Raw genomic sequence first — 27,786 nt, 5'->3', positions numbered from 1 at the left:
GGTATACGAATATAATGGAATCCTATTGTTCTATAAGAAATGATGAGCAGCCTGATTTCAGAAAAGCCTGGAAAAAATTTCATGAACTGATGCTGAGTAAACTGAACAGAAATAGAATAATGTACACAATAACAGCAAGATTGTATGATGATCAATTATGATAGATTTAGTTCTTCTCAACGATACAGTGATCCAAGACAATTCCAATAGACATGCAATGGGAAAATGTCATCCATATCCAGAGGAAAAACTGTGGAGACTGCATGTAGATAGAAGCATACTATTTTCATTTTTTTCTTTCTCATGGTTTTTTCCCTTTTGTTCTGATGTTTTTTCACAGCATGATTAAATGGAAATATGTTTAAAATGATTGTACATGCATAACCCATATCAGATTGCTTGCTGTCTTGGAGAAGGAGGAGGTATGGGAGTGAGGGAGAAAAAATTTGGAATTCAAAATCTTATAAAAATGAATATTGAAAACTATCTTTACATGTCAATGGAAAAAATACTATTAAATCTTTGTAGAAGTAGGAAACTAAGGATGTAGAATGTTGTATATACTGTCAGACATGGTTAACGTATTGCTTAGGTTTTGTTGAACTTCATTTTTTTCCTCTTTCTTTTTAAAACCTTTATTACAAGGATTGACTTCCTGGAAGAGGATATATTCAGAAAAAACTGATTTAAAAGCAAAAGATATGAACAAAAATAAGATGCAGCTAGGTATGTTGGTGCATAGCTGTGTTGCTTGCTGCTGGATAAGCTGAAGCTAGAGAATTGATTGAGTTAGGGTGGTCTGAGCTGCAGTAGAGCTAAAAATTAATCAGGTCACCATACTAAACCAGGACCATCATGGTAAACCTCAATAGCACAGGGCTACTAAGCTATCTTAGCAGAAATGAACCACCTCAGTAAAGAAAAAAATAAAGTAGGTTAAAGTTTCCATGCTAAACAGTATTGGGATGAAGCCATGAGTGGCTACTGAATTTCCATCCTGGTGGAGATGAAGAGTCATATACAGATGAAAAGATAGATAAAAGGTAAACAAGATTTTAAAAATAGACGTAAAAAAGGAGGTTCAGAGGAGGACTTAGATAAGTAGAGCAGTTTTGTTAGTATTTGCATTAAGTACAATATATACTTTTAAAATAATAACAAAAGTTAACATTTGTATCCTGCTTTAAAGGTTTGCAAAGGGCTATACATGTTATCTCATTTAATCCATTTCTTTAAATGTTTCACAATTTCATATATTACCCTCTTTCAGCTTTTCTTTTTATATTTGTTATTATTTGTTCATATTTGTTAAATTGGTAGTGATAATAATAATAATAATAATAATAATAATAATAATAATAATAATAATAATAATAATAATTAAAAAGAAGTAGATATAGGGAGAGTTAGACTTGGACAAGCAGAAGCAAAGACCCCTCAAGAAGGATGAAGGAGATGATTCACAGATAGTCATCTGGATGACAAAGGATGACCTAAAACCCAGGGAGAAAGTCTTTGAAAATGTATAGTAGGAAATGACTTCCTCAACAACAATTCCCCAGAAAGGGTAAAGGCAAAAAAAATTGATCTGAGTTGGAGTGTCCTGTAAGCCATGCCCACTAAGCCAATCTGTGGCTGGACTGTGGCTATCTTAGAAAAAAATATGACTGTGCTCAGTATATATATGTTTCTAAATTTGGTTAGAGTTATTGTTTACTTTTCCCTTTATTTATCCGTAAAATCAGAACCATAGTGCTACAGGAGATCATGCAGTCCATTTGAGCACCCTATCCCTCCAACTCTAAATATCTTCTTAGACTTCCTTTCTTCCAAATAATTGAATGAGCTTGTATATGTTTGTTCATTCTCTTGTTTATGCTCATAATATGAACCTTATCTTTAGCTACTAGTGCAGAGTTAATTCTTAGCCTTAGAAGCAATGGAGCGCAAATCAAGAATTAAATCAAAATCAAATCTTAAGCTCCATCATCTTCCCTATTCCATTATACATAGCACAAAACCCAACATGAGTGCCTCATTTGGGTGAACTTTCCTTAATGGTTACTCTTATTCTGCTTCCTGCAGCCAGTGGTTCAATGGATACAGTGCTGGGCCTAGAGTCAGGAAGACTTATCTTCCCGAGTTCAAATCTAATCTCAGATACTCACTAGCCATGTGATCCTGTTTGCTTCAGTTTCCTCATGCATAAAATGAGCCACAGACAAAAATGGCAAACCATTCCAGCATCTTTTTCATTGAACCCCAAATGGGATCAATGACTGAACAATAACAACATACTTTCAAACCACCTCCTCCTCATACAGCCCCCAAATTCTTACTGTTAGCAATGATGTTCCTCTCATCTTCCTACCTCTATTGCTTTAGAGGAATAAGCAGAACACTTAGAATCAGAAAATGAGAATTAAATTCTACTTCTCACATTTAGTAACTATATAATTTTGTATAGATTAGTTAACCTGCCTGAGCCTCAGTTTCCTCATCTATAAAAAAAGGGATAATGATATCTCTGTTACCTACTTCACAAAATTATCTAAAGAAAGAACATTGTAAACTATGAAGCCCTTGGATAAATATGTGATATTATTATAACACCAAAGTCATGGTTAGCTAACATCATCATATAAATGTGTTAATAGGATATGATTATAACATGTCCTCATAACTACACATATATTTATGTAATATGTCCTTCCCTCCCTAATTTCTGTACAGAGACCTTAAGAAAATAATAGTTTCCATTTTGTCTTTTTGTTATTTTTTTATCTGTAATTTCCTTGTCAAAGGGATCTCCCAACACAAATCCCCAGCTATTCTTTAACTTAGTCTTAGGGTACTAGAAGGTTAAGGAATGTGCCTAGTGTCACATTTCCAATATGTAAGAGAAGTGACACTTGAACCCAAGTCTTTCCCGACTCTCTATCTTCCATGGCATGCAGCTTCTTATAAAATAATAAAAGTATATGAGCTAGTGTAGAGGAAATTGGCATTAAGCCTCTATAGTATGAAAAAATGAATAAATCTATATCTTTTATAGTTTAAGTGCATGTGTGATCTCCTCCATGGAGACACTCCCTTCAACAAGGCAGATGGAAACACAACTCTACTTTCTCATCCTATGCAACTCTTATCCATGTCCTCCCATAAATCCTCCATAGAAGATCTATGTATGTATCCAATATGCTGGAAGACCTTGCTTAAGGTCTTTTAGCATTCAGTGGGTACCTGTACAGCACTTGGGCCGCCCATTTGTTATCCCTTGCTTTCAATAAATGACTAGCCCACCATTTCTGATCTTGTTTCCTGGATGATTTTTTAAACAACATTTCTTGCACAGAGCATAAAACATATTGTCCTTTCACAAAGTTATATCCTAAGAATACCACCCCCAAATAGTTCCTCTCCCCTAAAAAGTTTGCCAACTTCCAATCTAGTACAATTTTACAGAGTAAGAAAGTGTCCAGGTGGGAAGTGGGAGGAGATTTAGGAGAAAGTCTTATCTTTGCATACAATGTTAGAAGTGTCCAGGAGCTGTCCATTACTGAATTTCATTCCCAAGAATAAGAAAGGTAGTGTTATTATCATGCTCACAGCCTTAAAAGCATCCAAGCACACTATAATGTTACATAATAAAATATATTTTATTTAAGCTTTTTATTTTTCAAAACATATGTGTGAACAATTCTTCAACATTAACCCTTGCAAAACCCTGTGCTCCAATTCTCCCTCCCTTCCCCCATGTCCTCTCCTAAATGGAAAGTAGTCCAATATATGTTAAACATGGTAGAAATATATATTAAATCCAACATATGTATATATATTTATACAATTATTGTTATGCAGAAGAAAAAAAAGAAGCAAAATAAAATGCAAGCAAACAACAACAAAAAGAGTAAAAATACTATATTGTGGTCCACACTCAGTTCTTACAGCTCTCTCTCTGGGTGTAGATGACTCTCTTCATCACTGAACAATTGGTTTGAATCATCTCATGTCCATCAGAATTGATCACTATATCATCTTGTTGCCATGTGCAATGATCTCCTGGTTCTGCTCATTTCACTCAGCATCAGTTCATGTAAGTCTCTCCAGGCCTTTCTGAAATCATCCTGCTGGTCATTTCTTACAGAACAATAATATTCCATAACATTCATATACCATAATTTATTCAGCCATTCTCCAATTCATGGGCATCCACTCAGTTTCCAGTTTCTTGCCACTACAAAAATGGCTGCCACAAACATAATAAAATATATTTTAAAAAATTATTTTGTCATTGACACCATAGCCAGAACCATGGAGGAATCTCTACTAAAGTCCATGGAATAACAAAAAGAAGTCACTTGCCTGAGATCATCTATGAATGGTTAGTGGCAGAGATAGGAGGAAAACCTATATCTTCTGACTCTTGGTCCTGGTCTCTTTCTGTATGAGAAGTTCCAGTTTTGTTTTTTTTTTAAAGAGCCAAAGGAAAAAAGGTGGTTGATTACAACTGGCCCAGAAAACCAGGGAGATGACATAGCCTCCTAGAGGTCAGGTATGGTAGTGGTGATCTCAGTTAACCTGCAGGAGTCAGGGAATTGGATCTGTTAAATTGATGAAAACTCAAAATAAAAAGATAGAAAAGCAATGGAGAAGAAAGAGAGCATTTTCCTATAAACTGATATAGATTTCATGGGAGTCACCTAATGTACATGGAATGTGAGAAGCATCTAATATCTAATTTAATAGAGGCAGCTAGACTAACATAGTTGACAGAGCCCCAGACTGTATAGTCCAAAAGATCTGAGTTCACATCTGCCCTCCGTTATGTGACCCTGGATAAATCATAACTTTCTGTGCCTCAATATCCTCATTTGCAATGGCCTCTAAAAGTTCCTTCCAGCTCTAAATCTTTGATCCCATAAAGCCAATAGATGCTCTGGGAAAGGCACTCCTAGCACCAGGAACCTGAACCAAATGTAATTAGGAAGGAAAAGCTGGTGACAAAAAAATTTCTACCTTCATAACTTCTCCCACAAATAACTCCTTTCTTTCTTTTGACACTGCTATCACCCTGGGATGAGCTCTCATCTCTTAATATCTGGAATATTGTAGTAACCTGCTCATGGATTTCCTTGCCTCAAGTCTTTCCCCACTCCATGCCATCCTTTGTTCAGCCATTAAGTCTATCATTCTAAAGTACACATGTGACAATCCATTTTAATTATTAATTTTAACCCCCTCCATTTTAATCAGCTCCAATTGTCTCCTATCACCTCCAGAACTGAATATAAAATCCTCTATTAGGCATTCAAAGCCCTTCCAGGATTCTTCTCCCTTATTCCTTTTTCACAGACTCTACAATTCAATAACATTGGTCTGTTTGGTGTTCCTTACTCTGTATACTCCATCTTTTGACTTAATGTTTTTTCATAGTCTATTCCCCAAACTCAGAATGCTCTCCCTCCTCTCCTCTGCTTTGGCTTTCCTAGCTTTCTGCAAGTTCCAACTAAAATCCCACCTTCAACAAAAAGCCTTTCCTGATATTCCTTAATATCAATGCTCTCCCTCTATGAATTATCTTCAATTTATCTTTTGCCTTGGTTACCTTATCTGTAAATATGAGCTGGAGAAGGAAATGGCAAAGCCAAGAAAATCTCAAATGGGTCCACAAACAGTCAGACATGACTAAAATAACTCAACCACAAAAAAAATTATATCTGTACATGATGTTTTCATGTTTTCTCTCCTTTTAGACTACAAGCTCCTTAAAGACTGTATTTTGTCTTTCTTTTTTGTCATCTTTTTTAATTAAAAAAATTAGGGATGGCTTTCTAGAAACAGAAAGGAGAAGTAATAGAGGAAAGAATTTAATTTAGCCCTTAGCACAATGTCTAGCACATAGTAGGAACTTAGTAGATATTTGTTGATTTAACTTTCCTTTTACACATTTCAAAATAGTCATTGCAAATAGGAATGATTTTTAGATCATATTCCATTATCCAAAGAATTCTTTTCCTATTCTGTCATTTTAGAAAATAAAGGGTTAACTGTCCCATTCCCATTTGCCTAGAAGGTACTGAGGCAATCAGAGACTGCATGAAGGAATCAGTCACAAGCATCATACTCATCCTGTTTTCAGGACTAGGATTCATAGAAGCCTCTGGCAGCTCAGGGGTTTTATTTCCAGTATTCCCAAGAAAAGACCCACCTTCTCCTTTCATATATTTGATTTTTCCCTTCTGCCACATCCCCTGAGATCATAGCCAGTTGGTTAGCAAGGTTGTCATTAGATCATAGATTTTGACCTGAAAGGGTCGCCCCTTTCATTTCACAGATAAAGAAACTGAGGTCTTAAATTAAATGACTTGGCTAGGAGCACTCAAGTAGTAAGGTTGATGTAAAGCTGGAAGGGACCTCATAATCCATCAACAACAACCCTTTAATTTCACAAATGGGGAAACTGAGGCAAAGAGGGGATGAATTGTATTTCCCAAAATCATGAAAGTAGTCAATGATAGATATAGTCGATAGATATAGAACTGATAGGAACTTTAGGATCTGCCTTAAGGGTGTTAAGATTCTTAACCTGGAGAAAGTCTTCAGGAAGTTCATGAATTTAGATGGGGAGAGAAATCACATCTTTATTTCAATATGATTTATTCTCTTTTGCAATCCTATAATTTTATTTTTTGAATTTTAAAGCATTATTTTGAAAAGGGGTCCATAAGCTTCACTAAACTGCCAGAGGGAACCATGACACAAAAACCTTTAAGAACCCCTGATCTAGTCCAGCTCCTTTATTTTACAGGTGAGTAAACTGAGGCCCAGAATAGTTAAGTGACTTGCTTAAACTAACATAAATTTTAAAAAAATCATCAGATCATTACTTTGGAGCTGGAATAGATCTTGGAGGTGGTCTAGTTCAACCCCTTCATTTTACAAATGAGGAAACTGAGATCTGGGGGTTAAATAACTTACTCAAAGTCACACAGATGTAATATCAGAGTCTAAAACCATGTTTTTCCCTTCCCTACATTTCTCTGCTCTTAGTTTGCCACTTCTGAGACTTTTCTCTCTGTCCTAGCTAATCACACATCACATATCCACTATCCCCTTACTTGCTTGCTTCCTTCCTTCCTTTCTTTCCTTTTTCTTCCTTTCTTTTTTCCTTTCCTCTTCTTCCTTCGTTCCTTTCCCCTCCTTTTCTTTTCCTCCTTTCCTTCTTTCTTTCCCTTCCTTTCTTCCTTCTTTCTCTTAATGTAGCTCTCTTCTCTCAGGGTGTATATAAATGTGTGTGTAATAAGTTCTGAAAAACTTAAACTAATTCAACTGTAGATTGCATTTGTTTTGATTTCATTTGGAGCTAGGAAGTTTCAAGATTAGTAGGAAGTGGAGGAATGGAAGAGGGAGATATCATGTCAGAAGGAACAGAAATCAGGGTTTGGGAGTCAAGGATGACCATGATGGTCCTTCCTATTGTAATGAAAGACAATTCTTGGTATTCTGAAGAATATCAGATACTTTCAGGTAGAATAATATAGAGAAGAGCAGACTGTGTTTGGAGTCCAGAAAGAATTCAAATCCTTTTCTCTGACACTTAGTAGCAGTGAGACTGAGCAAACCAAGATGAGTTTCCTTGTCTATAAGTAGTACTTCACAGAGCAGTTACAAAAATCAAAGAAGAAAATGTAGACAGAAAACATGCCAGCTTTTAAGTCAGCTGTTTTTACATTGGCAGAGATTACAGCTGCTCGTTCAAGAATCTAACTCTTCATGGAATCAAATCTCATTTTACAAAGAAGGAAACTGAGGCCTTAGAACACTTGCTCAATTCAACAAGCATTAATAGTGCCCTTACTGTGATGGACTCAAGGTACAGAGATAAAGATCTTTGGGCATGGTTAGGATATGGAATCATTTTGTTTGACTATTCATATTTGTTATAAAAGGTTGTTTTCTTCTCTATTTTTAATTAGGGGAGAAGGGGTTAAAGTAGCCAATAAAAGAAAATTATTGCAGGGAAAGTTTCAAATGCATGGAAGAGAGCAGAAGGAATTTCAAAAGAAAGCCCAGACAAGCAGGAAATAATATGTTGAATTTATTATATATTTTTTTCTAAAGAGCAAGTGAGATGACATGTAGACCCACAGTTTCATATTCAATCTCTTTTTATGCTCTGCATATCAAAAATGTTCATTAAAAATAAATTGATTAATTAAAAATAAAAATAAAACAAAAACAAATTTAAAAATAAAAATGCTCATTTTTGTGTGTTGAAGTTCAGAAAAAAAATAAAAGGAAATTTGGCATCTACTGTGCAGCAAGCATTGAAGATACAAATACAAAAATGAAAGTGTCCCTGCCCTCAAGGATTTCATAATAGATTGGAGGTGCTTATGTTGTATGGGGGAAAAAAATTAAAAATATCTGAACTAGGGCTTGAACTCAGTTCTGCAGATTTCAAAACTTCTGCTCTTGGAATTTAACCAGTTTGGCCCATATTTCATGAGAGAATCCAGGTGTTTCTTAATTAATATATCACATGTTATGGCTTTTTAGTTTTAATTTTGGTAACTCTAATGGGAATAACCAATATGTCATAAATTTGAAGATGTAGGGAGATATAAATTTGTTCAACTCCTCATTTTTACAGATGAAGAAACTGAGGATGTGAGATCACATAGATAATAGTTGTCAGTTATAGATTTGAATTCAAGTCCTCTGATTTCATATTCAGGAGGTAGTATTCTTTATTTCTCCAACTGTATGTTTCTGTGTCATCCCTATGATATGATGGTGAAAATATCTCATGATAAGGTCTTTATGTAATGTAGAAATCACCAAGAAGGGAGAAGAAGGGCTGGGTAAGGAGTCTTCCTAAGGATTGAGTAGAGTTTGGCATCTGTTGTCATTCTACCAATGAGTTGGGTTGGGTCAACGGGGAGGTTAGTCAAGAAACATATATTAAGCCCTTATTATGTCCTAAATGTTGGGATGGCTACAGCCAGGGAAATGTGATGGAAGGAAAAGGAAGCAGTGAACATAGAAAAAGGAGAGATGCATGAGATCCAATCAAATATGTTTATAGAACCTGAGCTTTCACTTGATTTGGTTTCAGGATGAAACCATTTTACACTAGGAGGAGCTTACAAAGGCTGTTGATACTTCTCTAAAACATTCTAATCTGTGACATTGTATAGGACAGGATGTGATGATGGATAGATGGATAGAGTGCTAGACCTGGAGTCAAAAAAACTTGGGTTCAAATTCAGCCTCAGACATTTACCACCTATAACCTTGGGCAAATCATATAATCCCTCAGTGCCTCAGTTTCCTCATCTATAAAATGGGGAAATAATCATTTTGAAGAGCTCAGCACAAATCCTGGCATATACTAAGTATTATATAAATATTATTATTATGATTACATGTTATAAAAATCTATTCTTCATCCCTGTGAAAATTAGTAATTCTTTCAGTCTGAGAATAAGAAAAAGGAGCAATGATCTGGGTCTTGACATGATTTGAGTCTAATGTAGATTCCCTGGAGTCTTTTATGTTCCCTTACATCCAGGATCTGAGGCTTGAGGACTGGAAAATCCTGCTTAGAGTCTTGATTCAGATAATAGCTGTGGGACTGTGGGAAGATCTCTTCTTCTTTCTGGGCCTCAGTGTCCCACTGATGGACTCAATGATCTCTAACATCCCTTCTGGGGTAAAATCTATGACCTTATAGTTATATGACTTCTCAGGTCCTTTCTAGCATTAAATCTATGCTAGTGTACTCTGCCTGGAATACCTGAGGTATTAATCAGAGGTATCTGTTCAGTTGTATCCCCAGGTTAAGATGCAAATAATCTCTCTCTCTCTCTCCTTATTGTTGCTTTTTTAGTCACTTCTTTGTCCTTCTTCCCCTCCTCTTTTATCATTGTTTACAATTCAGTGTGAATGAATTTATCAGATATTTCTCCTTGTTTAAATTTTAATAGAGGAAGAAGAGGATAATAATGAAGAATTTTTGTGTCAAGAGCAGGTAGTCATCAGGGATGGGTTGGGACACTACCCCATGACAAAGAAATAGATACCTGCATAACAGTACATAAGGTAGGAGAAGATTTTATCCCAATTCACAATTTGATGGTTTCCTATTTTTTAAAAATAGTGTTATTAGTAATTAGGTACAAAGCTTCATTGTTTCCAACTGCGAAAGGACTGTAAATAGCATTTTTATTGCCCTGGAACAAAACTCCAGTTACCCTGCCCTAGTTACAGGTCTTTGAAGCACATGAGGGTACCAAGTTCTGGTGGGCAGGATACAAAAATAAAATTAAGGGAGAGACAGTTTCTACTGATGAAGGGAAATTGCTCAGAAAGAGGATACTGGGATTAATCAGAGAAAAGCTTTATCAACATTATTTTGCCTAAGGTTTATTTTATTTTTTCTTGTATATGGTCATGTAGATGTCTGTTGGGTTCATTAGCTTAGGAACCTCTCTTTTTACTGGTCCAAAAGGAAGCAGGTCTCTGAATAACTAGATATAAGGGACAAATGAGAAGTCAGGTTTCAAGGGGGAGCTTCCAGTCACTCTGCTCACACCCTCAATGCTCCCACCATACTGTTCCTCTTAAATTAAAATGATTCTAGGTTTAGGGAGAGGGGGAAGAGATAGCATGGAGGTTGGGGTTCTGACGGACGAAAACAAAAATAAAAACAAAGCTTCTCTCTCCCACCCTTTTGCCTGTTCCCTCCATACACCGAGATGAAACTAATAAGTGAAGGGAGGGGGTTAGGGGGATGGGGTGAGGAAAAGGGAGGAGAGAAGAGGGGCAGGCAGCCTCTGGCTAACCTTCCAACGATGAAATGTGGCCATTTACCTTCACGCTTGACTGCCAGGACCTAAATCATTGTCTTGGCTCCCCAGGCTCAAGGTTCCTCTCCCAGCCTCTGACAAAGCTACCCAATACTCAGTCCTTTTAGCCTAGATCCGCTCCCTCATCAACTCCCCCAGTATGAGCCATAGAAAGAAATGTCCCTTTAGTAAGCTGGCATTTCCATCACCCTACACAGTTGGGAACTGGAGGGCATCTAAGACTCGAACTGTGGAAGGGGTAAAAAAAAGGGGGTGCTTGCTGTCAGCAAGGTCTGTGAGCCCTGGGGATACTGTAAAAATCAAACATAAATCACAGTCTTTCTTTCCTTCCGCTTTTTCTCCTTCCTCATTTTCAGCTATTTCAATGAGGAAGAGAGGAATAAATGTTTACAAGCTGGGAGAGAGAAAAAAAAAACAGAATTGAGAGGAAAGAACATACATGACAATGGACAGACAAAATTTTACACTATGCCAAGGTATCACTGATCACTTACTGCCTGCCAGGCCCTGGGCTAGGTTCTGGGCTGTGAGTAATGGGTGATGTGGAGGAATGAAGGGAGAAGAACAGAAATCATAGAATTCCCCCAGCCCCTCCATTATTGCCAAAACTGGCCCCTTGATTCTAGAAACTTTTTGGACTTCCTTTGATCCAGAAATGGGATAACTCCAGCTTGAGGAAAGATCAAAAGATGCAAGGGGGTTACTAGTACAATACCTCATCATAAATAATAAATGTGATCGTAAATGGTTACTTAAGTGTTCATTTTAGGGAAAAAACTAGAATCTGCAAAAGGAATCCCCTGCTTCAAGGATATAGGTGCTCCCCTAAAGCTGGCTAGATAATGAGTGGAGAATCTAGACTGGAGAGAGATCCCAGAGATGAGAAGGAAATGAATGGAGGAGTCCTTTGCTTTAAATTAGACATCCCTAGGAAATATTCCTGTTTATAGCTATCCTGATATCTTCTGTATCTCTCACCTCTGAATAATTTCTCCCCCTCACCCAACCATCACCCTGAGTCACCATATCCCCTGCTTTCACCTGAATTCCTCTTCCTCCTCCTCCTCCTCTTCCTTCTCCTCCTCTTCCTCCTCTTTCTAAACTGCTCCATATTCACCTCTCCCAGGAAGCCATCCCAGACTAACCCTTGGGGACTGAAGTCACTCCATTGCTCTGGATCCCATCAGCCCTTATGTACACAGTTTGCACTGCATTCATTTGCATTTTTCATGTATCATTTATCTGTGTTTTGTGACTGTTAGCTCTGCGGAGGTCCCACATCCTCCATTATACCCAGAACTCGGGGATGTCAAGGACTGTCTTCCAAGGGCAAAGTACTATGTCTCTGGGAGTTCCCCGGCAGCAGAGACTTTGTCACTGCATTCAGAATAAGAAATAGAGCAGTTTCCTAAGAGTAAGAAGCCATGTCCATCGTTGTCCCCCCCCCCCTTCACCTTCTATTTCAACATACCTGGGGCTCTTCTTTCTTTGACCCACAGTAGGAAAAGTTCTAGACTTGGAATGTAGCGTTTGAATCCTGCCTTTACCACTTACTACAAGACTATGGATAAGTCATTTTACCTCTCTTTGCCTTAGTTTCCCCATTTGTAAAATGAGGTTAAACTAGACATTCACAGTAAATAAAGGGCTTTTCTTAGAGTCAGAAAGACCCTAATTCAAATCCTGCTTTGAACACTTAATAGTTGTGTGACAATGGGCAAGTCACTTAACTTTCTGAACCTGTTTCCTCATTTGTAAAATTAGGAGTTTGGACCCGTGGGTCCATCAAGCTTCAACTCTATAACTACACAACCTCTAAGGTCCTTTTTAGCTTGAAATTTAAGATCTGTTGGTCTTATGACTAGGTGACCTCCAAGGTCTAAATCCGTGATCCAATGTTCTCCCAGAGCAAAGGGCAAGATCACTCTCCTCTTCCTGTAACAGCCTTCATCTCCAATCAAGATTCTAAGAGGAGGTCTTACGGTAATTGATGTGCATCCTTTCCATGTCAGAAGTTTTAGAAGTGGAAAAGCACTTGGAAGTCACTCAGGCTAATCCTCTCTTTTAAGAGCAGAGGAAAATGAAATCTATTGGCTTTCCCAAGATCTCAGATCTGAACCCAGGCCTTAGACCTGTCCCAGCAGATGACTGACTGACTCCATGCTGGGGATGGAGAGACAGGACTTCATCTCCTCTTCCATCGCGGTATCTCATTGTTCCAGAGTGGCTACAAGGAGTCTTGGCAATTTTGAATCTTCTAGTTTTCTCTGACCTCAAATCAGGGACCCAAGGTGGGAGAGGGCACTTCCTTAAAAAAAGAAAAAAAACACATATACCCCAAGCAAATGGGCAGTGGCCAACACCATCATCTCCTTCATTAGGAGGCGGGAACCGAAAGGAGTTAAATGTATTAAGCAATTTACAATTAATATAGAAGTCATTCCAGAGATAGCTACTAGAGAGAGTACAACAGGGCAATTAACCCACTAATACACTAGGCTATTACATCGCTATGTCTCTTATTTTAGCCCGAGGCGATTTGAAACGCATTGGATTAGAGGATATTACAGGAGATAGCATGAAAAATAGCTTAATGTAATGAGCCGTCCCGTGATGTCTGCTATTAAAGATGATTTGCAGTTGAAAACTACAGCCTACCGTAGTTCAGCCATTTAGGGACCAGGGGGTGGGGGCTGGGGCACTGGTGCTTAACCCTTCCCTGGATGGTGGAACCCCCAGCCCCCCGTCTCCCTGGGGACCCCCCTACCCTCCAGCCCAAGATTATCAAGTGCATCTTATTCTTCCACGATGGCATCTCTGGGAGATGGGAGATTGGTGCCTGAGGTTGATAAAGAACCAGTAATCTGCTAATAACCTTTAAAAATAGATTCCCCCAGAGAGTCCGGACTAATGTGCTGAGGCTGGGGAGGGAGCTTTGATTGGCAATGCTCCGCCACTGCGGAGAGAGTCGTGGGACGAGGGGGGAAGAACTACAAATATTTCTGGGTGGGGTCTAATCCTCTCCGCCCCTCCTCCCTCCACATACACACCCAGAGCCCCACTGACAGGAAAGCAAAGTTGAGGTTTCGTTGACCAATCACCCTAGCTTTCTTTTCTTGATGTGGAGAATCAGCCCTGAGGAGAATGAGGGGATTGGGGGAATCTGGAGACTTTTTCTGTCTTCCTCTCTCCCTTGGGATTAGAGTGACCACCTGTGTGAAGCAATTTGTGCAGAAGGGGACTTATGAAGGTGGGCATGTGTGTTTGGGGAGCGGGGAGGAGTATGTGTATCTGCGTTAGGGTCAGTGTCATCCGAAGCAGGGGTTCACCATCTGATTGCTGGTGGCTCAGGGCTGGCAATTTATAGAAAGACCAGTCAGCCTTGCCTCTTCCTGTCTTAAAGGTCAATGGCTCTAGACGGATACATGGACAAAGATGGACAGACAGCAAAACTTTTTTTTTAATAACACCAAAGGGCAGCTAGTAAGCATAGTGGATAGAGCAACAACCCTGAAGTCAGGAGGACCCGAGTTCAAATCTGGTCACAGACACTTAATACTTCCTAGCTGTGTGACCCTGGGCAAGTCACTTAACCACCGATTGTCTCAGCAAAAAAATAAAAAATAAAGTAACACCAAAATAGAGAAATGAGGTGTTTATTCAAATAATATATGGTTAGAACTGGGCATATTACATGAATCTGTGTGTGTGTATTCCAGTGTTTGGGCAGTTGTGAATGTGTGTGGATAATAGTTTGTGTATGTCTACACATAGGGTAAGATAGTAAAGGGAACTTAGAGGCTATTCAAGACCAATCTCAGGAAACTGAGACAGCGAAGCATTTGTTCTGTGTCTCATCTGGGCATGTGTTTATCTCAGTGTATTGTACAAAGTTGCATGCCTCTACATACATGTGTCTTTGTGACAGGTTTCTCTGAAGCTCCTTGGGGGAATGAGGGAAGGATGGGATTATATCTCTGTATTTGTGGATCTGTTTCTGTGGGTGCATCTGGCTGCTGAAGTCTCCAATCGGGATGAGCGGCTTTTCTGCCATTTCTGTCTTTTATCACCATTGGCAACAAAACTGAACCCAAGAGGGCAGTGATAAATAAGGGCCACTTAAAATAAGAGAAGCCAACTCAGACTTGAGGGAGTACTTCTGTTGAGCAGCTGGCATCCTCTCTCTCCTTGGGAAGGGGCACCCCAGGGCTTGATCTCTCGGGGATCCTTACCCCCACGATGGTCATTCTGGTCCTTGGGCTGATGTTAGAAAAGAGAGAATCGCCCTACCTCCCTTTAAACCTCAAAAAGGGAGCAAAGAACAGTAAGAGAGAATAAAGCTCAAGGGGCCCCACAGATTACTGGGATGTGCCCCTCAGGCCCCGGATACTGTTGATCATGGCCTCAAAGCTGGTAGGGACCTTGGAGGTAGTCTAATTCATTCCTTTCTTTTTATAACTGAAGTCCAGAGGGGTTAAGTGATAGATTGTCTTTCTGTAGAGAAAAGAAACAATAACCCAAGCCCCAACCCATACTTCTCCATTGTTTGACCTCCTTTACCCAGCTGTGAGTCAGGAAAAAGCAAAGAGAGTCTCTGGAATTACCAACCTTGTGGGTTCCCCTTTTCTAATTCCCCTTTTCTTTGGTGAATTGGGGGTGGCTAGAAATTGTTGTGGGATCCAGGCAACTGACTTACAGATAAACTAAGAGAGACACTTTTGCATTAGCTAAGATTTCCGTTTGAAGAGGAAAGAGAAAGAGATAGAGGGGAGGAGGGACTCTGGTGAAAGAGAGTTGAGGAAGAGGAAGATAGCTAAAAGGAGAAAGAAGGGTAAAGGGGGTAGGATGGAGGAAGAGCAAGAAAAAGGGGAGGCTAGAGAGAAGAAAGAGGAAGGAAAAGAGGAAGGGAAGGAAGAGACAAACAGGAGGAAGAAGGGAAAAGAATAGGGAAGAAGTGGGGGATGGACAGTTTTCCCATGGAGCTTCAAACAACAGAGACTTTTTCTAATCAAAGGACTTGTCACTGTCATTCTACTGGTCGAGATGCCAAAAGCAATCAGTGGACGATTCTATGGGGCTGGGATTAACAGGTGAATGTCCTCTGCCTTTTTCTACTCACCAGCAGCCCTCCTTCCCCCAAACACACCATATCTCCCTCCTCCTGCTTCTATCCCAGGTGACTGGGAACCTGTCAGGTCTCATTTCTTCTCCCTGAACAAGTGATTTTGGAGGAGGGGAGAAGTCACAGAGCCCCTAACCGACCTTTTCTCCTTCAATTTCTCTTCTCAGCAGCTCCCCAGTCAGCCTAGGGAGAACTGACACGCTCATCCAGGAATGGTCCCAGAGCAGACACAATAGCCATGTCACTCATCATCAGACAGGGGAGGGAGGAAGAAAGGACAGAGGGCTGTCCCCTTCCTACTTGACCCATCTCCCACCACAGAGACATCTTCACCCTGAAGTCACTACCTGCATCTTGGTCTTAGATCCCTTAGGTCCCTGAATGATCTGAGCTGACTCCCCTTTGCCTACCACACTCTCAAAATTCCCCAGGATCCCATGTATGGGTCCTTCTTTCAACTGATCCAAACCTCTGGGAAGCCTTTCCTCCCTGCCTCTTCATCCCTATCCCCAATCTCTTTTTCATAATGGTAAGAGCTTTCTGAAATCTCCTTGTATCTAGAAAGCCTCCTCAAATTTCATTGTATTATCATAATTATTATTATAAATAACAACCTTCTTATTGAAGATAGAATGTATATCATATTTAAGATTTACAAAGCACTTTCCATGTTAACTCATTTAATCTATTTAAATTTATTTAAATATACCATTCCTTCTCTTCCCCCAATCCCAAATGAGATATTTGTAAATATAATAGGCATTTAATAAATGCTTATTCCCTTGCTTCTTTCTTTTTAAAGAGGCAGCCAGGCGAGAAGGCTGGTCCAAGAAGCAGAAAGACCTGAAAGGGTAACTCTTTATACATGCTGACTGTATTACCTTAAGCAAGTCACTTTAACCCAAAGGTTCTTAGCCCCTTTTAAGGGAGAGGGGGCAGGTAGAATAGATCATAGAGTGCTTTGGAAGACTATGAAATCCTGAGAATCATTTTCTTAAATGCATAAAATAAAATACATAGGATTACCAAAGTAATTGATTATATTAATATACATTTATCAAATGGTGGATAGAGGTGGGAGGAGTGATTGGATAAAGGAAGACATAAATTCAAATCTAACCTCAAATACTTAACAAACTGTGTAACTCTAGACAAATAATTTAATCTCTGATTGTCTGTTACCTCAACTGTAAAATAAGGATTAATTTTAGTTCTTCCCCTTCAGATTGTTGTAACAATCAAATGAGAAAATATTTGTAAAGTGCTTAGTTTAGAATCTGGCACATAGTAGGTGCTCAATAAATCCTTATTCCCCTATGATATTTTTTAAAGTTCAAAATCCTAGGATAAGAACTTCTTGCTAAGTGCCTCCAAGAAACTTTCAGAGAAGCTACAATCTGTATTGGGATGTGGAATTGTTCCCCTGAAGATTTCCTGTGAGAGAAAGAAAAGAAAGAAAGAGGAAAAAAAGGAAGGAAGGAAGGAAGGAAGGAAGGAAGGAAGGAAGGAAGGAAGGAAGGAAGGAAGGAAGGAAGGAAGGAAGGAAGGAAGGAAGGAAGGAAGAAAGAAAGGAAGGAAGGGGTAGGAGAAGGGAAAGAGAAGGGAAGGGGAAGGAAAAGGAAAGGTAAGAGAGAAGGGAAAAGAAGGGAAAGGAAGGGAAGGGAACCAGCTGGCCTTTAAAACAAATTTCCCCAGTAGATTATAAATTCCTTGAGTACAAGGACTCTTTTGTGCCTTTGCATCCCCAGCACCTAGCCCAGTTTCATAGATATAATAAGGCCATTAAGAAATGCTTATTGAATTGAATCACATTCATCTAAAAACTTATCATTCTCCCTCTGCCCCACTTGGAGATGAGACTTCCTTAGATAGTCCCCCTTCCCTCTGACTATCCAAGTATTGTATGATGGACTCTCATAATAAGTTATCTATTAGAGCAGATGATCTCCAAATATCTGAAGCTACTTAAAAAAAAAAAAAAAAAAAAACTTCCAGGGAACAGATTTTCAGCTAGAAGGGACCTTAAGAGTCCAACTCCTAACCTCCCCCTACCCATTTTACAGATGAGAAAGGTAAGGTAAGACCCAGAGAAGGAAAGTGATTTACCCTCTAATCACACAGCAAATAAATCATAAAATCAGTCAAGCATTTGTTAAATGTTTACTTTGTGCCAGACACTGTGCTAAGCAATTGGGGATTCAGAGAAAAGCATTGCCTACTTTGAGCTCACATTCTAATGGGGGAAACATGTAAAATATCGCACCTGTAAGATACATAATGTAGACATGTATACATAATCTCTGGGGAAAGGCACTATCAGAGGGGGGCCCAGAAAGGTCACCTGAGGATGGTTTGAGCTAAGTCTTGAAGGAGACCAGAGAAGCTAAAAGGTAGAATATAACTACAAGGGAGAGCATTAAGTAGCTCTGGTTTTTTTTTTTAACTTTATTCAGTGTCAGGAACTGAACACAGGGGCTCCTAACCCCAAATCCAGCACTCATTCTATCTCCATCACACAGCCTACTTTCACTATTTCTCTTCTGCTGCCAGTGTGTCCTAGATATGTGCACATGTGGCAAGGGTGTCTGTGCAGGTTCCTTTGTAGACCGAGCCCCCACCTCAAAACCCAGACAGTCTATATTAAGCACCTAATTACTTTGTGCAGTTGTATCAAGAGAATTGCAGAGGGAGAGACGGAAAGATGGGAAATAATAAGAGCTCACATCTCTATAACATTTAAGGCTTTCAAGGAGAGTTCCCATACATTAATTCATTTGACAACCCTATGAAGTTGATGCTATTGTTATACCCATTTTACAGATGAGAAAGGAAAGAGCTCAGACTATTTTAAGTGACCAGTTTGGCTAATCCTGAGGCCAAATTCTAAATCAGTTCTTCCTAATTACTGTTCTGGCTGGCTTTTCACTACAATAAACTGCCTCGTAAGTGAACAGGAGAGAAAAACTGCTCCGTATGACTTGAATGTCACCTACTTTGTCCCTCCCTTCTACACACTAAAACCTTATTTACCTCTATCCCAGGTACCCCCTCCTCCATGAAGCCCCCCAGTAATTAAGTTCTCTCTCCATCTCTCCATTCTATTTGTTGTTCATGATCCTATTGGGGATTTTCTTGGCAAAGATATTGGAGTAGTTTTCCTTCTCCAGTTTATTTTCTAAATGAGGAAACTGAGGAAAACAGGGTTAAGTGACTTTCCTAGAGTCAAGTATCTGAGGCTGAATTTGAGCTCAGGAAGATGTCTTCCTGATTCCAGATCTGGAACTCTATCCACTGTGTCACCTAGTTGCCTATCTCATCATATTACCTGGCCTATATTTTTACTTGGCTGTATGTCATATCCCAACTTGAATTCAAGAAATCTGAGGTCCACAACTCTGGTTTTTCTCATCACTGTATGGAATACAGCAGGCATTTAATAAATGTCTAAGTTGAATAGTGAAAGGAGCATATAGAAAAAAAAAAAAAAGGAGGGGCAAGGAAACATCATAAAACAGATCAAACAAGGAAATGCCATGTGGTAGAAAATTCCTGAGCTGGAAGTCAGGATACCTGAGTTCTAGTTCCTGCCTTACCATTTAATTCACTGCATGATCTGGACCTATAAAATGGGAAGGTTGAACTAGATGATCTCTAAGGCTCCTTTCAGAAAGCTCACAAAATTCCTCCAGCAGAATCCACAAAGTTAGCCTTGAAAGGGACTTTTGAAAGCCTTCTGATAGGAAAATGAGGCCCAGAGGAAGGTAAATTATCTATTCAAGGTCACACAGGTAGTATAGGGGAGAATTGGATATAAACCGAGAGCCTCTCACTTTGTACCCAGCAGTCTTCCCAATGGGCCATGATGTCCAGAAAGAAAGAGTGCCAGAGAACCAGGAATTCTAACTCTCAGAAATATGTGACCATGGGCAACCTTTCTGGGTCTCAATTTTCTCATCTGTGAAATCAAGGGAGTCGGCCTAGATGGCCTTTAAGGACCCTTCCCACTCTAAGTCTTATGACCCCAGAGAGACCTACTTTCCCTTAAAACCCCAAATCAGCCTGAGTCCTAAGAATAGTAAGTAGAGGAAAAGATTGTCTGGTGAGGGGGGGATGACATCTCCCCCTTTCTTCCTCCTCACCTCACCAATGATATGCCCCTCAAGCTAAGGCCAGGGCAGCATCTCCTGTTTGCATTTCAGGAGAAAGTTGCCCTGATTTTGCTCAAACCTCTGCTTGGAATTTCTATTATCCAGAAACTAGGGAATAGAAGAGGCAGCCCATATTTGGGTCCAGCCCACCTTCCAACACACACACACACACACACACACACACACACACACACACACACACACACACACGGGGCCTAGGACCTGAGAACCAATAAAAAGGCTGGAGGGCTACAGGAGGGGGCTAGAGCAGAGGAAAGGCAGAAGAAAGAAGGGGTATATGGGAGGAGGGAGAGTTGGGGAAGAATAGAGGAAGGGTTGTGGGGGCAGGTGAGAAATAGTCTCTGTGCCCTCCCCTTCACAAGAAATTTTAATAGTCTGGAGCTCCCATGTGTCCTTCTAATTTAAAAAAAAAAAATCTCTATTTAAATGCAAATTTGTCCTGGAGTTGGGGGGGTGGGGAGGGAGCAGTAGAGAAAGGAGCTTTCAAATGGCTGATAGCTTGGGAAGATGGACCTTCATCACCTCCCAACCCCATCCTCACCCCCATAATAAACAGTCTTGACCCCACTTCGGTGGTGCTGGGGGTGTCCGTTGGCCACCTTGGGGGTGGGAAATTGTTTTGTTCTTCCCTTGTCAGAAGCCCCAGAGTCGTTCCCTTCCCAAACTTATGTTAGTCTCTTTGGGGGTGTTTCTGTACAAACTCAGTCCAACCCCTCCCCCCATCATGGGAATGGGAGGGGAAGGTCTTCTTAGATATCACAGCCACATTACCATCTGGATAGGGAATATCTGTGACATCTTTTTCCCTCTTCCCGTGGTCTGACTCCCCCCCTCTTACCCCTCTCCCAGGAGATTTGGGGAACAGTGGGGAAGGAAGAGGTTGAGGATGAAGCTGAATGAGATAATGGGGTCCACTCTGGCCCTCCCTCCTTTGAATGTGGGCAAAGAGTGGGGGGTATGCCCCTCCTGCCAATAAATTGAAAAACCATAGTCTAGCTCTAGAAAGAATTTAGAAATAGAAACCCCAGTTTTCCTATCCTTTCCCCAGTTCCTTGATTACTGGTGGCTTCCAAGGCCTCATCGTGTAAGTGGGAGAGGAGGGGGACAATGTGTGGCTCACAATGCAGTTTGTAACATGTACTCTGGAGAATTGACCCCCATAACTGACCCTCTAGTTGGAGGATAGAGACACATAAACCCCTGTTCTCATCACTCCATTCTCTCCCCTCCCCCCCCCAACAAATTCAGGTGTGTCATCAAATTATTCACCCATGCACTTACACACCCTTCCCATCTCCATCACTCATCTCTCTCCCTCTCTTGCTCTGGCCTCTCCAAGCCAATTACCACTGGGGACAATTATCTGAGTTATTAGCCCTTCCCTCAAGAGTTCTTCACTGTCATTAACTCAGGCTGGATGGAGGGAGGGCAAGGTTGCCCCTGGTTACCCTACAATACCCCCCTCTACCCTTAGTTAAGGGCGTTCATAGGGGTAGGGGACTGTGGAGATATTATAATTACACACACACACACACACACACACACACACACACACACACCCCAAACCTGAGACTGCACTTTAGGAGAAAACTACCTCAGAGCCATGATCCTGAGAAAACAAATAAGTTCAGATTTCCTACTCCCCTACTCCATGTTTTATTCCATTACTCCCTTTCTTCTCCCCTTCCCTCTCCCTTACTTTCTTTCCTTCCTTCCTCTCCCTTTAGATCCCTGTTTTCTCTCTCCTTCCTTTTAATATTGTGGAGCTATCACTGGAAGGGTTCTCAGAGACCATCCAGTATGACCCCCTCATTATATCAGTGAGAAATCACAGGAGGTGAGTGATCTTCATCTCCTACTCTCATAATTGCATGGTATAAAAACTATCATAAGTCCCTTTTCTTATTTATTTATTTGTAAATTCTAGTCAGGATTTAGTAACTAGCCAGTTGGCACAATAGATAGAGTGCCAGGATGGAGTCAGGAAGACTTATCTCATCTATTTTCCTGAGTTCCAATCCAGCCTTCAATACTTCTTAGTTGTGTGATGCTGGACAAGTCACTTAAGTCTTCCTGCCTTAGTTTCCTCATCTACAAAATATCCAGAGAAGGAAATGGAAAATGACTGCAGTATCTTTGCCAAGAAAAACCCAAAATGGGGTTAGGTCTGCTTTAACTGAACAAGAAAAACCCAGAACTTAAGAACCCAAAGACAGGAGACACCTTAATCAGCCAATTGATCCTCCTCTACTTTATGATGAATTACATATTCAGATCTTTGCATATGTGATATTTATTGTGTATGTGTGTGCGATGTACAGACTAGATAACACACACCAGCTTAAACACATATTGTTCCAGTCTTGGAGTTCAGATCCTACCTCAAATGGTTACTAGCTGTATGACCCTGGGCAATCAGTTAATTCCTGTTTGCTTTAGTTTCCTTATCTGTAAAATAGGGATCCCAAAGAATCAAATTAGATAATAATTGTGAAGCTCTTAGCACAATGGCTAACATATAGTAAATACTATATAAATATTAGTTTCGTTTATTATTATTCTCTACCTATAATAAGTCCTACTCCATCATTTTATAGACAATGAAGCTGAAGCACTGAGAGGTGCCTAAAGTCAGAGAGCAAGTGAACAAGGTAGAACCTGAAACCGGATCTTTCTGACGCCAATTCCAGTATCCTGTGCACCATTACACCATGGGTGCCTATGGGTCATGAACCATTTGCCCCCTTAGTACTCTGTGATCCCTTTCTCAATTCAATAAAAATTTATTAAGTGCCAAACACTAGAGATACAAAAAAAAGAGGCAAAAGATGGTCCCTGTCTTCAAGAAGCTTACAATCTATGGGAAGAGACAATACTAAGCAAGCTGTATTTACAGGACAATTAGGAATAACTAAGAGGAAAAACATCAGAATTAAAAGGGGTTAGGGAAGGCTTCTATAGAAGGTGGGATTTTAGCTGGAACTTAAAGGAAGCTGAGGAGATCAGTGGTCAGAGCAGAGGAGGGAGAACAATCCAGGCATAGAAATCATGTTTTTAAGTGTATAAAATAAAATACATAAGATAACAAGGGAAATTAATTCTATTGAAATATTGTTAACAATATTTTATTAACAATAAGCGGTGTTAACAATTTTTTCAAGTTAGTAAGCCCCAAATTAAGAACCCCTATCTTCAAGAGCTTTTCCAGCTCTTAAACCTATGATGTTCATAGCTAATCATAATCCTCTAGAAAATACCTTCCCTCACATGGCTCTTTTCAACAATGAAGTGATTCAGATCAATTCCAACAGACTTGTATTGGAGAGAGCTATCTGAATCCAGGGAGAGGAGTGGGGGGACTGAACGTGGATCACAATAGAGTATTTTCACTTTTTTGTTGTTTGCTTGCTTTTTGTTTTCTTTCTCTTTTTTCTTTTTGCTCTGATTTTTCTTGTGCAGCATGATAACTATGGAAATATGTATAGAAGAAGTGTACGTGTTTAACATATATTGGATTACTTGCTGTCTAGAAAAGGGGATGAGGGAAGGGAGATAGAAAATTTTGGAACACAAGATTTTGCAAGGTGAATGTTGAAAACTATCTTTGCATGTATTTTGAAAATTAAAAGCTATTGTTTAAAAGAAAGAAAGAAAGAAAATACCTTCCCTCTCTAATTTTTGTCACTTTCCCACTGTACTTACTCCCTTCAAAGAACCAGGGAAGCTAGGGGGAAAGTTAGAGGCCAATCAGGAATACAAAGGTATTATGCAGATAAGGAAACTAAGACCTAGAGAAGTTAATTGGCTTAGGGAAATAAATGTCTGAGACAGAATTTGAACCCAGATTTTCCTGATTCTCAATATAGGCCCTACCCCATTAAGCCACAGTGGAGTGGCTCTCTCCAGGATACTCTCAGGAGTATCCAAAGAAGAAATCCTTGATGGTTATGTGGGCTGCTACTTCTCAGCCTCCTTTAACCCTCAATCTTACAAAACTCCCAGGTGGATGAGCAAAAACAATTAGCAGAAATAGATTGGGAATCCCCAAAGGAAAACCTTTTTTAGATATGATATTACATTCTTGCCTCTGCTAAGAGAAAATAAAGTTTATTATAAGGCACATTTTCTTTTAATTATGTATTCTTTTGTTCTGAAAGAATGGGGGGACCCTGTGAGGGTAAGAGTGGGGCAGGGCCTGGATGTTTAAATCAACCCATTTCATTTCCCAATGTACTCACCCATCACCAGGGGCAAATTGGATTAAATCAGTAGGTGTCTATGGAAGTTTTAAAGATATGTCAGAGTCAGATTTATCTCTGAATTCCCCATAAAACACTGTCTACAATGTTGGCAGGAAGCTTCAAAAGCCACTGGGTCTGAAAAGCCAGGAAGAGGAGGGGACAGTTGGGCAAGTGGGAAAAAATTTTTTGCAGAGAATGTTTGCTACCCTATTGTCTCCCCTCCTTCATCCATCCCCTCATCCCCAACCCCCACATGCACATTGTCTAATACCCTCTATTTCTCACCAGGAAATCTGGCTCAGAAAAAGGAAGCTCATGACAGGTGCAATAATCCCCTAACCATTATTCACCACCCCCAACCCTCATGATAAAGCCTGGAAGGACTCTAGAGATCAGGCCCTTGTCTTGCCTATGAACTAACTCATCTAATAGGGAGAAGTGGAACTGAGCTGAAGGACTTTAATGAAGTGCCTTCCTAGGAGAAGAATGAAACCAAAAGAAAGTGGAAGGGCAGACACAAGACCTCCAGAAAGTCACTTAACCTGTCTTAGACTCTGTTCGTTGTTGCTATTCAATTATGTCCAACTCTTCATGACCCCATTTAGGGTTTTCCTGGCAAAGATGTTGGAATGGTTTGTCCTTCCCTTCTCTAGATTCTTTTACAGATGAGAAACTGAGGCAGACAGAATTAAGGGACTTGTCCAGGGTAACTTCTAAGACCCCTTCCAACTCTAAATCTTATTATATAATAAGATACGGAGGTAAGGCTGGTAAAGAATTCTTAAGGTGACAACAAATTGCCTCACTCACAAATACACTTATTTCACTCAATTCTTTAAGGGGACTAAGCCTTAAAAGAGATAATCTTGTTTCACCCTTTCTGTATTTGGGTAACCTTATCCCTCTCCAAAGCTTCCAGATTGATGGGGAATCTCGGCCAGTCTCCTAGCAGCAAGAATTGGATGGAAGGCTGGTACAAAGAACCTGCATAGTGAGAAAAGTCATGGTATAATAGTCAGGGAACCAAAAGATCCCTCTTTTCTGATCCAACAAGATGTTGATGATGGAAAGCTAATTTGGCCTATCATGTTACACAGGGGAATAAAAAAAAAAGTTTAAAAACAGAGATGGTTCATTGTAAGATCACCAGATTATCAGATTTGTATCTGGAAGGCACCTTAATGGTCTCTAGTCACAGGCGCAGACGTTTAGAACTAGAAGAGTCCCTGGCAGTAGATTAGTCCATCCCCTTCATTTCAGAAATATGGACACTGAAATTCAGAGAGAAGCACCTTAAAAAAGGCCACACAGCTAATAACTTGTTAAAGGAAAGAACTGAGATTCCAAATTCAGTATCTTTTCCACTATACCATATTTGGCAGCGAGGTGACACCATAGTGCACAGAATGCTGATCTTGAAGTCAGGAAGAGTCTTTGTCCCTTATTCAAATTTAGCCTCAGATATTTAGTAACTGTGTAACCTTGGACGAGTCCCTTAACCCTGTTTGTCTCACTTTCTTCATCTACTATAAAATGAGCTAGGGAAAGGAATAGCAAGCCACTTCTATATCTTTGCCAAGAAAATTCTAAATGGGGTCACAGAGAGTCACACTAAACTGAGCTCAACAACCACAAATGATTAAAATAACTAAAATAACATGCCATATTTTTACATAACATTTTGTTTAATTTTCATTTATTTACTTAATCTTCCCCCAGTTACATTCAAAACATTTTTTTTTACATTTGTTTCTGAAATTTTTAAATTCTAGGTTCTCTACCTCATCTTCACCCACAATTAAGATGCAAAACATTTTCACAAAAGTTGTGAAAAAAACAAACATAGATCTCCCACCCTAATGAAAATAAAAACCTTTGAGAAAAATTAAGTTTAAAAAAGAGAAAAATGGGAGAGACAGAGACAAAGAAAGAGGGGAGAGAAAGAAAGAGGGAGAGAAAGAAAGAGGGAGAGAAAGAAAGAAAGAAAGAAAGAAAGAAAGAAAGAAAGAAAGAAAGAAAGAAAGAAAGAAAGAAAGAAAGAAAGAAAGAAAGAAAGAAAGAAAGAAAGAAAGGAAGGAAGGAAGGAAGGAAGGAAGGAAGGAAGGAAGGAAGGAAGGAAGGAAGGAAGGAAGGAAGGAAGAAGGAAGGAAGAGAAAGAGAGAGAGGGAGGGAGAGAAGGAGGGAGGAAGGAAGAGAGGGAGGAAGAGAGGGAGGAAGGAAGGAAGGAAGGAAAAGAAAAAGAAAAAAAGGAAAAAAGAGAGAGACAGAGAGAAAGACAGAGACAGAGGAAGAATCTGTGTTCAGACTATGTTTCAGGCTGTGCTCAGAAACAATCAGTTCCTTCTCTGTGTATGGATAGGATTTTTCATCATAAGTCCTTTAGAGTAGTTGAGAATGATTGTACTACAGAGAATAACAAAGCCATTTACAGCTGCTCATCCTGAAACATTGTTATTGCTTTGTATACAGTACATTTTACTTTGCTTGAGTTCATGGAGGACTTTCCAGATTTTTTTTTTCTTCTTGAGAGCATCCTGCTCATCATTTCCCACAAAACACACTATATTTAATTGAAATTCCTCATTTATAAGAAAACAGACTTAGAGATAGAAACCAGACATGTAGCAAATAGCATAGGAGGAATTCCAAACCAGGTCTCCCAACATCAGATCCAGGTACCACATATTGCCTTTCAAAGCCCACAGAGTAAGTGATCATTCAGAATGGGACAGTTCAGAAGTCTCAGCGTTGTTATGATAACAGTTCCATGGTTTGTGGGCTCCTATAGTGCAGTGTTGACTTGCTTAGCATTCTAGTTTTTATTGACCAGAGGTTGCGGAAATGGTCACTAGAAGATAATAATTATTATTCACATTTACATAGGTTTACAAAGCACTTTCTTCAAACCATGTGCATAAGTATTATCCCCATTTTACAGATGAGAAAATTGAGGCTCTGAAGACATTAAGAAACTCCTCCAGGTCACACAACCAGTAATTATTGGAGCCAAGATTGGAATCCAATCCTTTCCTCACTGCTTTTCCTATAATAATTTTTCTTTGATTATTTTCATGACATATTATAAGACTACCCTTATTTATTAAGCTTAATGAATCAGCTTTAAACCTTATCACTAATTTCCCCTATTCTACTTTCCTTGGTCAGATTCCCAGAAGTTTCAGATCTCCAGGAACCTATTGATACCACTAAAGCAGTGTGGGAAAGGGAAACATACCAGACTTGGAGCTGGAGGATTGAGATTGAAATTCTGACTCTGTCCTTTTTTCACTAAATGAAATTGATTGATTGATCAATCCGTGTTATGATCTGCTTCAAGAAGGATGAATTCTCCTTTTAGTTAGCATAATAGGGAGGCATCC

Source organism: Sminthopsis crassicaudata, chromosome 4, assembly GCF_048593235.1.
Source record: "Sminthopsis crassicaudata isolate SCR6 chromosome 4, ASM4859323v1, whole genome shotgun sequence".
In the NCBI taxonomy this organism is placed as follows: Eukaryota; Metazoa; Chordata; class Mammalia; order Dasyuromorphia; family Dasyuridae; genus Sminthopsis; species Sminthopsis crassicaudata.
Note: the sequence above shows the minus strand (reverse complement) of the source record.